Here is a 12,830-nt window from a genome sequence, read left to right as displayed (position 1 = left end):
CCCTCATTTGTGGCATGGTTCTTGTAACTTATTAAAATAGTTTTAAAAGATACACAAGAAAACTCTGTGTGGAATAAATCCTTCTCTCTCCCTTTATTTTTAGTTGACTCTTTGTATATGTATTGTGCAGTGGATCGCTCAGTTGTTGCAATCTGTTTCTTATTTTTCCCCTGTCAGCTCCCAAAAGTTCAGTGCTTGGAAGAAAAAAGATCTGGTAGTAGATAGATGAATGTCTGATTTTTACAGTGGTTGAAGATACATTGTCTATGTTTCTTATATGGAACAAGTGCTGTAAGACTGAAAAGTTACATTCTATTCCCAGCTTTTCATTTTTTTCCTGGGAGCTTTGCAGTTGTGAGATCTTAGATCTCACCTATTGTGTTCCTGGGTTAGGGAGAGCTCAATCTCCGTTGCCTTTTAGCTCCTCGCTAAAATGCATGTGAATGGCATTATTTCCAACACACAGCACTTTTCCACTGTGCCACGAATTGCAAATGCCAAGCTTATTTCACAAAAGCAACCACGAACAGAGCAGCTGGTAACCCTGCGATTAGCGAGCTGGGCTGTATTTAGGCCAGTGGCAGCTTCCAGCAACCCCTCAGCTCCCAGTTCTGGCCACCACCCTCAACCTGATTCATTGTTGCTTGGTCACTGTACCTTTCTCCCCATGAGGTTCACAAATTACTTTTTTTTTTCTCCAAATGCCATTCGGCTTTGTGCTTCCACCTCAAATCACTTGGGAGGCTGGTCAAATAATAATATATTAGCCATCATTAAAGAAGTGCCTTGTGTGCATAGCACTACATCTTCACAGTATTATATAATACAACTCCTTGTGCTTGGAGTTTCCAAATACTGATTGTTTCTTTTACAAAAACAGATTTTATCTGTTAAGGAAGGTTTTCAATTGAATACTGAGAAAGAGTTGATGAAATTATTCTCTTAATCTAACTAACTACATGTGTATTTTCCTTGCGTTGGCATTCTCCCTGCGGACTGGAGGACTCAAAAAAAACCCCAACACCAAATGAAAGAATGAATAAAAGAAATACAAGAGTTTTGAAAGTTTTTTTGTTTTGGAAGCATAATTGTCAGTCAAAATAAGTAAAACCCAATCTGTTGGAATTTTTGTTCTTAAAATCATTAAAATCCATATAATGGTGAAACCCAGTAAAATACTTGAAGGAGTGCACAACTGTCATAAATTTTTCAGTAGAGGTACAGAGTACTTCTAGAGTTCATTCTCCAAAAATAAAAATAAATTTAAAAAAAATAATACAAGTATATTTTTTCTGTCATTTGCACAGGAAATTATGCATTGTCATAATTCAAACTGAATGATAAAGCAGACTAGCCCATAGATTTTGAATAGTAAACCTAATTAATCCCAAGGTAGATGATATTTCAATAAAAGAAGTATTTAGAATTAAAAAAGTAGTTCTAGAAATATTTAGCTAAGAGGACCAGGGCCATTATTGAAATGATGTCATACAATCTGGGAGGCATTGTCATGTTCAGTAAATTAGCATGGCCTAACCACAGCAGAAAATTTCCTTGAGCTGCAATAAAGACTAAATGCTTTCAGACTCCCATGATCCTTTGTAGTCATCATTTTAAAGCACTGCCTTAGTGAGCTAAACCTGTAAAGTTTTCTTTTGAGCGGCTGTGAGTTGATTAGATCTATTTCAGCCTAGTAGTGGTAATAGGCTCCTCTCTGTGAAACTGCTTAGCCTCTGCTCCCCTGGCAGCTGGAGAAACTGGAATTAATCAGGTCTGCTGGGGACTTCTTCAGCATCTCCGCAGGCCAGCGACTCTGGAATCATTTACTACAGAATCTTACTGTCAACTCTTTGTCATTTAGGCTTTTGATTATGCTTGCTTTCTTCAGAAAAAATGGAAATGGGTGACAGATTATCCTAATGCAGAATTTCACTAGTTACTTTTATAGGCATCTATTATCCTCCTTTGTACTGTCCATAAAAAGAATGTAAGTGTGTGCAAAGATTTTTGGGGGCAGAGATGTGAGGAAAATGCTATTGAAATTAACATCTTTATTCTAATTAAAGTATGTTTCTTTTTAATCAAGGGACCTCCCCCCCTCAAATAACTGCATATTGTTTTGTCACTAGCACAATATGTGGATTCCCCCCCCTTTTCCTTAAAATCAATAACTAGAGAAAAAAATCTTAGATATCATTACTTACAATGCTACTGTCCAATAACACTACTTTCTGCTAAATATACTGTACATGCAGGTTGTTTTTTAACTATATTAAATATGATCCTTAAGAACAAATGCATATTTACAGAGACTGCTAACTACTCTGATCTTCAGTGAAAAGAAAGTAAACAGTCAACACTGAAAGAAAAAGACAATTAAATCTGCCTTCTTTTCAGCATTTCATCCCACAGATACTTGATTCTATAGACTTCGTGCTCTGTCAATAGAGTCAATGGGCAGTCTGGTGCAGTCCTTAATGAAATCATCACCCCTTTTGACATTTAAAAAATTGGAGCTTTATATTACAAACAGGCACAGTGACAAAAATAGCTTTATTTATATGAGAATAAATACTGCATGATATTCTGAGACACAAGCTTTTAATAGGTGGTATAGGGAAATATTGTGGAGCAAATGGTTGAAAATTTGATCAAAACTGGTGATTTATCAGAATCTTTTGTTAAACACATATATGCATTTAATAACATATATATATATATATACACACACACACATTTGGATGACTAGTGTTCAGTACACACTTTAAGAAGTTTTGCCAAAGATGTTTTCCAGAAACAAACAATGAAGTGAACAAATTGTTTTGTTTATCTTTTATAATATTTGGTTTTGTTTTGTTTCTTTGTTGTTGTTTTTTTGTTGTTGGTGGTTTTGTTCAATTTCATTCTAGAAAGAAGACATAAACAGGAATTGCTGTGACAGTTTAAATACATTAAAATTTTAAAGCTATATCTAAATGTATTTTTAATAACTGCATTTTAAAAAGTAGTCATAGAAACTCTAACAAGTTAAGAAATTGCTGTATTGCATGATTGCCAAAATGTCAAAACAGTTTAATTACTAATGTAATGAAAGATTCTGTGAATTACAGAAACACGCAACAGCCTCCTTGAGCTTGCCTCCAAATAGAAAAAGCCTTTCTCTTCATGTTTCTTAATGGGCTTGATAACTGTGGCAAGCTTAAACTCCAGAGCTCTGAGATCTGAAACACATCAACACCCCAAACATCACCTTGGTTTCTCATTTGTCCTTGTCTACATTTGGTTTACCAGTGAACTGGCATAAAAAATCAGAAGTCTAATTTTCTTCTGCTGATGGCTGAATGCAGGCTGGGCTCAGATGAGGAGTGACATGGTTCTGTCAACTAATTTAAATGAAAGAGGTTTCTTCACCTAGTTATCCACTATAATGAAGGACTCTGGCTAGAAAGTATTCCAAACCTGAATCTCATTGTTATACTACCAGGTTTGTTTTTGTAGGGACTGGCACCATTGGTGCTTTGCCCTCAGTGTTGCCCCTTCTTGTTTAACACCATGTCTGGTCTGTAGCCCCTTCCTTCCAGCCAAGCAGGCGCTGTGCCCAGGTGAGCCCTCCAGAGATCACCTCTGCTGCTCATCCAACAGCCCCTGGTGATGCGACTCTTGAACCCACACTGAGCTTCTCTCTGTCAGGTGGTGACCAAAACAAAACCCAGCCTTTTTCCCCTCATATTCACGTGTCCTGGCTTTCTATGCAATGCCGTAGGGGCCATGAGGCTGGAGCAGTTTGGCATTGTCCCTTCCACAAGAAAAGCATATGGTTGGCAAAACTGATGCCACCAAAATAGAAAGAGGCTCGCTAATTGAGCCGTTTAACACAGAATGGCATGCCACCTGGAAAGCACCCAATCCTAATGCTGCATCTTAATGTGCACAGAGAGCCCTCCTCGCCCTTTCAGGGGGAAAAAAATAAACCAACAAAACCAATCAACAACACACAAACAACTGAAAAAAACATGCACAGTTAAATTGCAGCTGCTTGGTGTGTGAATTGTGAGAACTATCCAAAAATCCTGAGTTTTCCATGCTAATAAATAATCCGAGTCTGAGAAATCACAGGGGGTTAAACACACTAAATAGGTCAGGTTTATTCTGTTAATGTTCATGTTCATGTTCTCTTTCTCTATTGAATACTTGCCCTTCTTTTATCCTTAGACTACTGTGGTCATTTGTCAATGACAATTTGTTGAGTTTGGATGCGTTCCTCTTCTCAAGAAAAGGACTTCAGATTAGATCTGTACAAATATTGAGGCAGCTAACCTTGGGAAGTGTCCACTGACATCACCATTCTTAGCTAATTGCAGATGTTCAGGACTCGAGTGGTAAATATTTAACAAGGAGGGTTTTCTCTCTCCTCAGTATGTCTCCCAGGTACTCAAGATACTGCATTATTTTAAACAAGATGCAATATATTTTACCCAAGATCTGCCAAACTGTGAGCTGCAGATGTTAAAAACAGGTTTCAAATCCTCTTGAAGCACATGTGAAAGGCAAGTACTATAAAGTCGTTACTTCAGAATGCGAAACATTACAACAACTCCTACATTGTAACAAGCTACCTCTGCACCTTCTCCCTGCAGCTTATTTTGTAACAAAGCTATACATTGCCATATAAGCTGTTTAGGGTAAAGCTGGTTTTAAAACCCGATTACTGGAAATAACTCTGTCTGTTTTGGCAGAATCTGAATGGGTGCTGTTCAGAAAAGGGGGGTGAATTTAAGCTTCAGAAGAGAGGGTAAGTCTAAGAGAGATAAATCTACAGTGTTACACAAAAGTCTCTTCTGACTGTTGCATCTTCTAATTCGGGGCACACCTCTTTTTCTCTGTTCATCTAGTGCTCTTGCTCCAAGTTTTATGGAACTGTATGTCTTCTGTGCATTGGTCTTTCCAATCCTCCTCCTTACCTTCCAATTTCAAACAAATCTTGTAGCTTCTGTTTTACTATTTCTGTGGGTTCAGATTTTTTTTTTTTTTTTCATTTATTTACTTTCCCACACAGAACTCCCTCCCTCTTTTACTTTTGTCAGAGGCACTTCAGACATGATGACCTACTCTGAGTGACATGCAATGCTCTGCTCTTTCTGGCTTGACTGCTTGTCCAGCACAGCATTTTAGAGTCACAGAGTCTCCAGTAGGACAGAGGAAATCAGGAAGGGTACTGTACTGTGAGGAAAGGCCTAAGTGTCAGCCAGTCTTCAGGATTTTATAATTGAGGCGTGCAACACCAGACTCCATCTTTTATCTACTGAAATCTCATAGTTCTCATACTGAGAATGCACAATTGCAGTAACTCTTCCAACACACGTTAAAAAAAAAAGCTTTTCAGACTGGCCTCTGTAGTAACAGCAACAATTTTCCATTCTTTTTGTTCCAATAGCATGTATATGGACAATCATATAGCTCCTATAAGCGTGCAGTGTTTTTTGTTTTTTGTTTTTGTTTTTGTTTTTTTTTTTCTTTTTAATTGATAATTTTTAATAAGGAGATACAGTAGAGAAATTGAGACATTGGAGCTTCAAATTAAAAGAGACTAATTAAGAAGGGTAAGACTTTTGAACAGAATTGCTCTAAATGAACCCGGAGAGGTGCAAATCAGTCATTACAAAAATTATATAATTTTAGGTCTTAGGTTAAGTTCTGTGAACTGTTTAATGTCATAATTGGCTGCTGCCAAAGTCATCAAGTTGAATGAAGCTCTAAGTTTAAAATGTCATAAACTCTCAGCATAAAGATTTATATAACACAGGTATCTGACCTACCACCATGTGGCAGGAGGTATTTGTTAAGTCTTATTTGACTTTAGCAAAAAGGAAAAAAAATGGCTAGAGAAAGAAAACATACATCTTCTGGACAGTATCAAAACATTGTGAATCTAGCCTGATATCTGAGCAATGCATTCAGAAAACTGTGATAAACATAGTTGTTTCTTATTAAAAAATCAGATTTGATACTCCAAGTGGAAAATTTGTGTGTTTATTATGATGAATGAAGGTGGTTAATGTCAAATCTCAACAGCGTGCATTTAGCAAGATTTTAATGGAACATCTAATAAACTAAGCAAACTTTTTCTGAGATTTTGCAGTCATTCAATGGCTCTAACACATATACATCTTCTCTCCAGAAATTTCTTTACACTAGTGACCAAAACCATGGCTGCACTTGATAATATCTGCATATTAAAACACAGGATCAAACTGTGATGTTATTCACTGCCCTAGAGAAAGCACAGTGTTGCACAGGGTATTGCAGTGAGTTCTGGGTGACAAGAGGAACACCATCTTGCAAAATGAAGTAGAAGGTAACTACTCCTACAAATAAAGCCATACAGCTTGGTGATGTATGCAAAATGATGTTAGCAATCCATGCAAAAAGATCTAAGCAACACTCCTTGCTTCTTATTTCATACACTGTGATTAGCTTGAAAAAAAGGCCTTAATAAGGGCACTTAGAAGATATTCAATCTACCCAAATATCCACCCATTTTAACGTTTGGGAGGAAGAACGTCTCATATCTGCAGTCCATCTGCATGCTGATGGATTCTTTGTTTCAACAGAGGAACTTGCAGAGGGCAACAAAGAAGAAAGGAGAACAAAGATGGATAAAAGATGCAAAATTTAATGGCCAGTGAAGCTGCTTACTCATCATTTACAATCGCATCTATGATATGCCCTGGCCTGTGGTCCATGTTAGAATAGCCAAAGCTTCATACAGAGCCAGGTAGTCATGTGTTTCTTCTTTCCAGATGTTTCTATGGATGCATTTCTTCATTGCAAAGAAAAGCCAGAAGCCAGTAAATAGCTACTGCCTATTATGAAATCATTACAAAATCATCCAAGCTCTCTTTCATACAGACATTTTACTTAAACTCCTCCAAACAGTTAGAACAGTTAGTTCCTAATTTCTTTCTTCAAACACTTTTCTAAGTAAATAACAACTTCTTTGCCATACGACTCTTCCAGGGGAGAAGAGGAAGGTTATGTAGTTCTGCACAAGACAGGTGACTAAACACTATTTTATTTAAATGTCCTCCTTTGTATAAAAACACAGAAAATCAACTGTCTTAGAAAACTGCCAGTCTTCCAATTCTTTCTTTATTTTTTCCTTTTTCTTTTTCTTTTTTTTTTTTTTTTTTTCTTTTCATTTTAATTAACGTGCTCCCAGCCAGCTGCATTTTTGAGCTTTTGCTTTGGTCACTGGGACCTTTTATCTCTCATCTTGAGGATACTGAACACCTAAAAATGTGACTCCCGCCCCGACCCCGGTTTCTGCCAAGGTCAAAGAAAAATATCCCTCCCAGGCAGCCCTGGATACCCTCCTGACCAAATTTTCCCTACACCTCCCCCTCTCCTGCCCATTTGCATATTGGTCTTTTCTTCTTTGGATGGGTCCTATTTGGAAACTCAACCTCTTTTACCCTAGATGTAGATACTAATTATCTTTTACCATTCAAAAATACAAACAGGGAAAACACCGAAGGAAGGAGTCAAGGTATACTTTCAGAATAGTAAAAGCACTACATTTATGCAGTAAATTTCATATGCAGTCAATTTCATATGCAATCAGTTTCATATATGTAGCTTTTTAAAGATACTAATTTGATTTAAAAAGCAGGAAAAATTTAAAAAAAAGTTTAAATACGTTCACAAAAAATGAAAACAGAAAATCTGAATGAGTAAATAAAGTGACCAGCTGGAGTGATAACATTTATTTTAATTTCATTTTGCAGGCTTCTTTTTTTTCCTTTTTCAGTAACATCTCTTTTCCTCAACTTATTTTTCCTGCATAAACAAGGCTCAGAGATTTAGCAGATGCCACAACCAGGCAAAAGCACGTCTTTTCTGTAATTTCTGTGGTACTCAAATTCACTGACAGTTTTGCGGGGCTGAAAATGTTTAGTCTCACTGTAAAACTTATTATTTTTCTAACGCCTGAGACCAAAGCAGGGTTAATGGCAAATGTCTGCTTAGGTCTTGGGTTCAGAGGTGGAGGCTGATGCAGAGAAGCCCGTCTGCAATCCCAGCTTGTAAAGCAGCCAAAAAAAAAAAAAGAAGCCCAGAACACATCATTGTGCACAAGCATGCCAAAGGCTTTCCGTTTTCTTTCAGGGGTTAGGAAAAAAAAAGATAGGACAGAGGATTCTGAGGACTGGCATGCAAATGTTCATAACAACTGTCCCACTTTGCTTCAGTTCCTGTTTATTACTTCTTATTCTTTACAGTATCAGTTAATCCCTTCAAGGCTGCTGTTATTATTGAAGAGGGGCCCACTTGGGAATGTTTAGGTCCTTTAGTAATAGCCTTAGGCCCAGATCTAATGTCTGCTGAAAAACGATTCACTGCTTAAAGGAAATACTGATGACAATTCGTTAAGGCATCATAAAAAAAAAATCTGTTTCAACTCAGAAAAAGTCTGCTAGATATGTGAACAAATATTGTAGGTTAGCCACTTACTGTATACAGACTACAGGATACACAGTTGTCCTGTAGTCTAATCTTCCTTCAGATGCTTGCTAAGCCCTTTAGACAGAAAAAAAAAAAATGTTCATAATGTTTTAAATTATAATATAAATCTACTGATCTGCTATTAATACAATTCCTGTTGCTGTCTGAGGTTTGAGACACATGTGTAATTCTTCAATGGCATTCTGTGTGTTATCTGGAAGGTCTCTCATTGCTGCTGCATCAATGCAAACCAGACTACACCCAGGCGAACAAAGGAAATTTAACTTTCATAAGTTGGTTTTAAAAATGCATTTACTTTGACTGCATTGAAATAATCTAAAAAAAGATGAAAAGCATCTTTAGCATGCCAAAAACATCTGGTTTCATATTTTGAGACCAAAAGGAAATTGCATGAAGACTAAAATCTTGTTTTGATTTATATTATTATTGGAGGGCTGAGAAGCTGCCAGTCATAAAATAAAATTTTATGATGATAAATAAATAAGGAAAACAATCTGACAAAACATGTTGTGGAACAAAGCTCCATTTCAAGTTTAATTAACTGATAACAATGTTTATGATAGAAGAACTGTGCCACCAATTACACAGCTAGTAAATGCATGCTACCAATGCAAAGACTGGCCTATAAAAGCCTGGTTAAAAAGGTTTCTCCTGCAGCAAAATACTTCCAAACACAAAAGAGAAGGTATTCTCCATGTAGTAAATCATGTAGCAATTAAGACCCTCTTTGAAGACGTTTATGAGTAGGTCTTTATAGATTGTATGACAATTGCTCTGCTTCAATTGCACATTATAAATTGCACAATAGTAGTAGTTCCTGCTCTCTAATATACCTACTGATAGTGTCTGCAGAAGCTGACAGTTTAGAAATTGTTACAGGATAGATATATCTGGGCAGAGAGAAGCAAAAAAATAAACGGTTTCAGTTCTGCAGCACTTTGCCTTTTCCCAAAACCTTGTATGCAATTGTAACGAAGTGTTCCAGCAAGAAGATTATTTTAGAAACATGAAGATCAGCTGCGTACTGCAGGGAGAAGTGATCCTTAATCATACATGTAAGAGTTCAGCCACGTTTCTGGTAACAGAGGCTTGCATTTAAAATTGCTGCATACTTCCAGTCCTTGTGGTTTGAAGATGCTGGGATCACAGCCACGATATGCAGTACAAATCATTAACTTTCAGTTTATGCTATACTATAATTTGCCAGTTACTATATAAAATGCAATATACAAAATACAAGATTTTGTATTACAGATATTATGAATCACTTGCTAAAATAATACTGACATTTCTGTGGATAGGTTAAAAAAGCTTGGCTCACATCATGAGACTACTCCTTTTTCAACTTCTGGAATAATAAACCACATTTGGGAAGCCCTGAATTTGGCTAGCTGTAGGAACAGTACATTAACTATTCAGATCACATGCCTTATCACAGCTTTTCACCCCATTAACTGTAACTGAGTGCTGAACTGTTGGTCAAACTACAACCCCAGTACAAGTCTTGCTTGTCCCTTCCTATCTCCCTTCCCCCTCACTGTTCCAGCTTAAAAAACACAGCCCTGCCAAATAAACAAACAAACCCATTTAAATTGCACATTAAATAATATAGAAAGGAAATATTTCAAATGTTTCCCAAAAGGAAACGTATATAGTGGCATTTGTATATATCAGCAGTAAGGGTTTTCAAACTGAAGGAAAAGATCTCCTTTGTCAAAGTCAATGCTTAGCAGCACAGTAAACATTCAAGGGATGTCAAAGAAGTTGTTGCGAAAAACTCCTATGGATTTAAACTTACATATATTTGCTTCAAGCAGGGAAAGAAAAAAAAGATCAAAAGCAATCTAAAGAATATTTGTTGCTTTAGTAATAAGCCCCAAAATACCTTAGGTTCATTGTTGATCCACAGGCAATAATTCCTCCCCCTTCTTTATTTTACTACTACGCCATCACCTGTCTCCTCTCCTCTCCTCTCCTCTCCTCTCCTCTCCTCTCCTCTCCTCTCCTCTCCTCTCCTCTCCTCTCCTCTCCTCTCCTCTCCTCTCCTCTCCTCTCCTCTCCTCTCCTCTCCTCTTTTGCTAGAAATACGACAGTCTTACCAGTCCACTAGTTTTGGGTTGGTTTTTATGTCATAGATACAAGTAAAACTCTCACTTTTTGCACCACTTCAATGAACCTGGGAGTCTACGTTTCTTGTGGTTTCTTCTGTGTGCATGTGCATGGAAGTTAACATCCTGTCTCCTTTTCTGAAGAGAATTACTTCTGGTATATTTCAACTCATTATCTTGAATCTAAATCATCTGATGAAAAAAAAAAAAAATTCCATCAGCTGATGAACACCCGGAGTAATGAGTCAAAACATCCTGATCGAGACTCCCAGCTGCACTGGATGGGACTTTACAAGTTACACATGTCCTCACTGCATTCTTGTGATGAATTAACAAATTTCTCTCTTCTCTGCACCCCCCAAAAATTAAACAACCACAGGATATTTGGTCCTGTGGAAGACTGTTGTCTGCCTCAGACGTTTGGTGTCAACCTCCTGTAAGTCTTCAGAAAAATAGGTTTTACAAATCTTACCATGCCTTGAAAGCAAATTATGAAAATATGTTGTCAGCTTTGGAATGCTGTCCAATCATTGTGATGGCCATAAATGTCTTTAAAATATATCTTTAATACCACAATTGACTGAAACTTCCCAGTAATGCTTATGGTTTGGGGAATCACATTTTTCCACTGGAAAACAAACAGACAAAATATTGTCTTCCTCATATTCTTTTTTATCTAAGGTCTACACAATTAAAATGAGAATAGGTACCTGCTAGAGGAAAAACAAGCAAACAAATGAAAACCACCCAAAAGTAAATTGAACACAAAATTCTGGAAAATGTACAAAAAAAAAAAAAAAGGAAAAAAAGAAGGACAAATACTTTAGTCTTTTCATAGTCTATGTTAATAGTTTTAGGTGTTCCTTACAACAATAACAGTAAGTAAGAAAGTTTACTACAATTATTTATTTGGAAATAAACTCTTCCTTCAAGCTGGCACATAAATGTCTAGGAAAAACCATCTATAGCTTTCAGATAATTTTTATTTCTTGATGCTACTATATGTCTAAATAGCCATGTTGCTCTCTCCTTTCCCTTGGAGTCATAGCTATGTGGCAATCTGCACAGTAATCATACCATACAGTTATCCCTGCATTAGTGACCTCCAAGCTGCATTACTGCAACTCAGACCTAGAAATTAAGCCATATGGCCTGAAAAAGCTCCACATGGGGGAAATACAATGGAATGTCTGCTTAGCAAAGCAAATTGCCACATTTATCCACTTCAAGGTCTCTATCTTGATATTTAAACCTCTCAGTGTGATATGAGATCTCTGCCTCTCTGCCTAGGAGATCACCTCCTTCTACATGGCTATGACCTGTCATGATATCTCTGTTGCTCTGAAACCATAAAAGAAGGAGGAGATGTGGACTAGAGGATGTATAATCTTCACAGAATCTACATCAAAATTTCAGTTTCACAGCCTGGTGACAAAAAGATCAGAAACTGCAAACCTACCTCAGAACTCATGGCCCAGTGCAAAACTCATTTCTGACTTGTCTTTCCCTTCACCCACGCAAACATGAATCAAGCTGTTTTTCCTCTAACCCAGTGTGAAAGAGAAATTGTTATTGTCATGATGATGAAAAAGAAGGGTGGAAGAAAGGCGGATGTGTGGATCACATGGATCTCATCTAGGGTGACATTAAGTTAAACAAAATTAAAATGAATTTCAAAATTTCCTCAACAAACTCTGGATTTTGATATATAATCTTCTATGGAAAACTTTGCTTTGTTGCCTGTAACTCTCTCCAGCATCTCACGTTAATTATATTTTTTTGAACTAGCATCATGTTCAAGCTAAATCTTCATTATTCTCTGATCTGACCACTGCTGTGCTGGAAAAAAGAGATGGAATAAATAAGAACGTGGAGTACAGAGGAAACTTCACTTAAAAAGCTTGAGAAATCTCAAGCATAAGCACAGTAGAAATGCCGCACACAATTGTAAGGATGAAGGCAAAAAAGATGTCCCCAAGGCAATCAGGAGGTTTAAACTTGTGAGATATAATGCTGACAACAGCTGAAAAAGCGTGCCATAATCTAAAATGTACTAAATATTATCCCTAGCAATGTCATTGCTATTATATATACTATTTTCAGAAAAGAAGTATACGAGAAAGGTAGGTTTTTTACATGTTAAATGCTACAATAGGCAGTATAGAAGAATCAGAAAATAGAAACAAGAACAGAAAAAGAATT

This window comes from Streptopelia decaocto (assembly GCF_964273445.1).
Source record: "Streptopelia decaocto genome assembly, chromosome: 1".
Lineage (NCBI taxonomy): Eukaryota > Metazoa > Chordata > Aves > Columbiformes > Columbidae > Streptopelia > Streptopelia decaocto.
The sequence above is the reverse complement of the archived record's forward strand: the minus strand, read 5'-3'. Positions refer to the sequence as shown.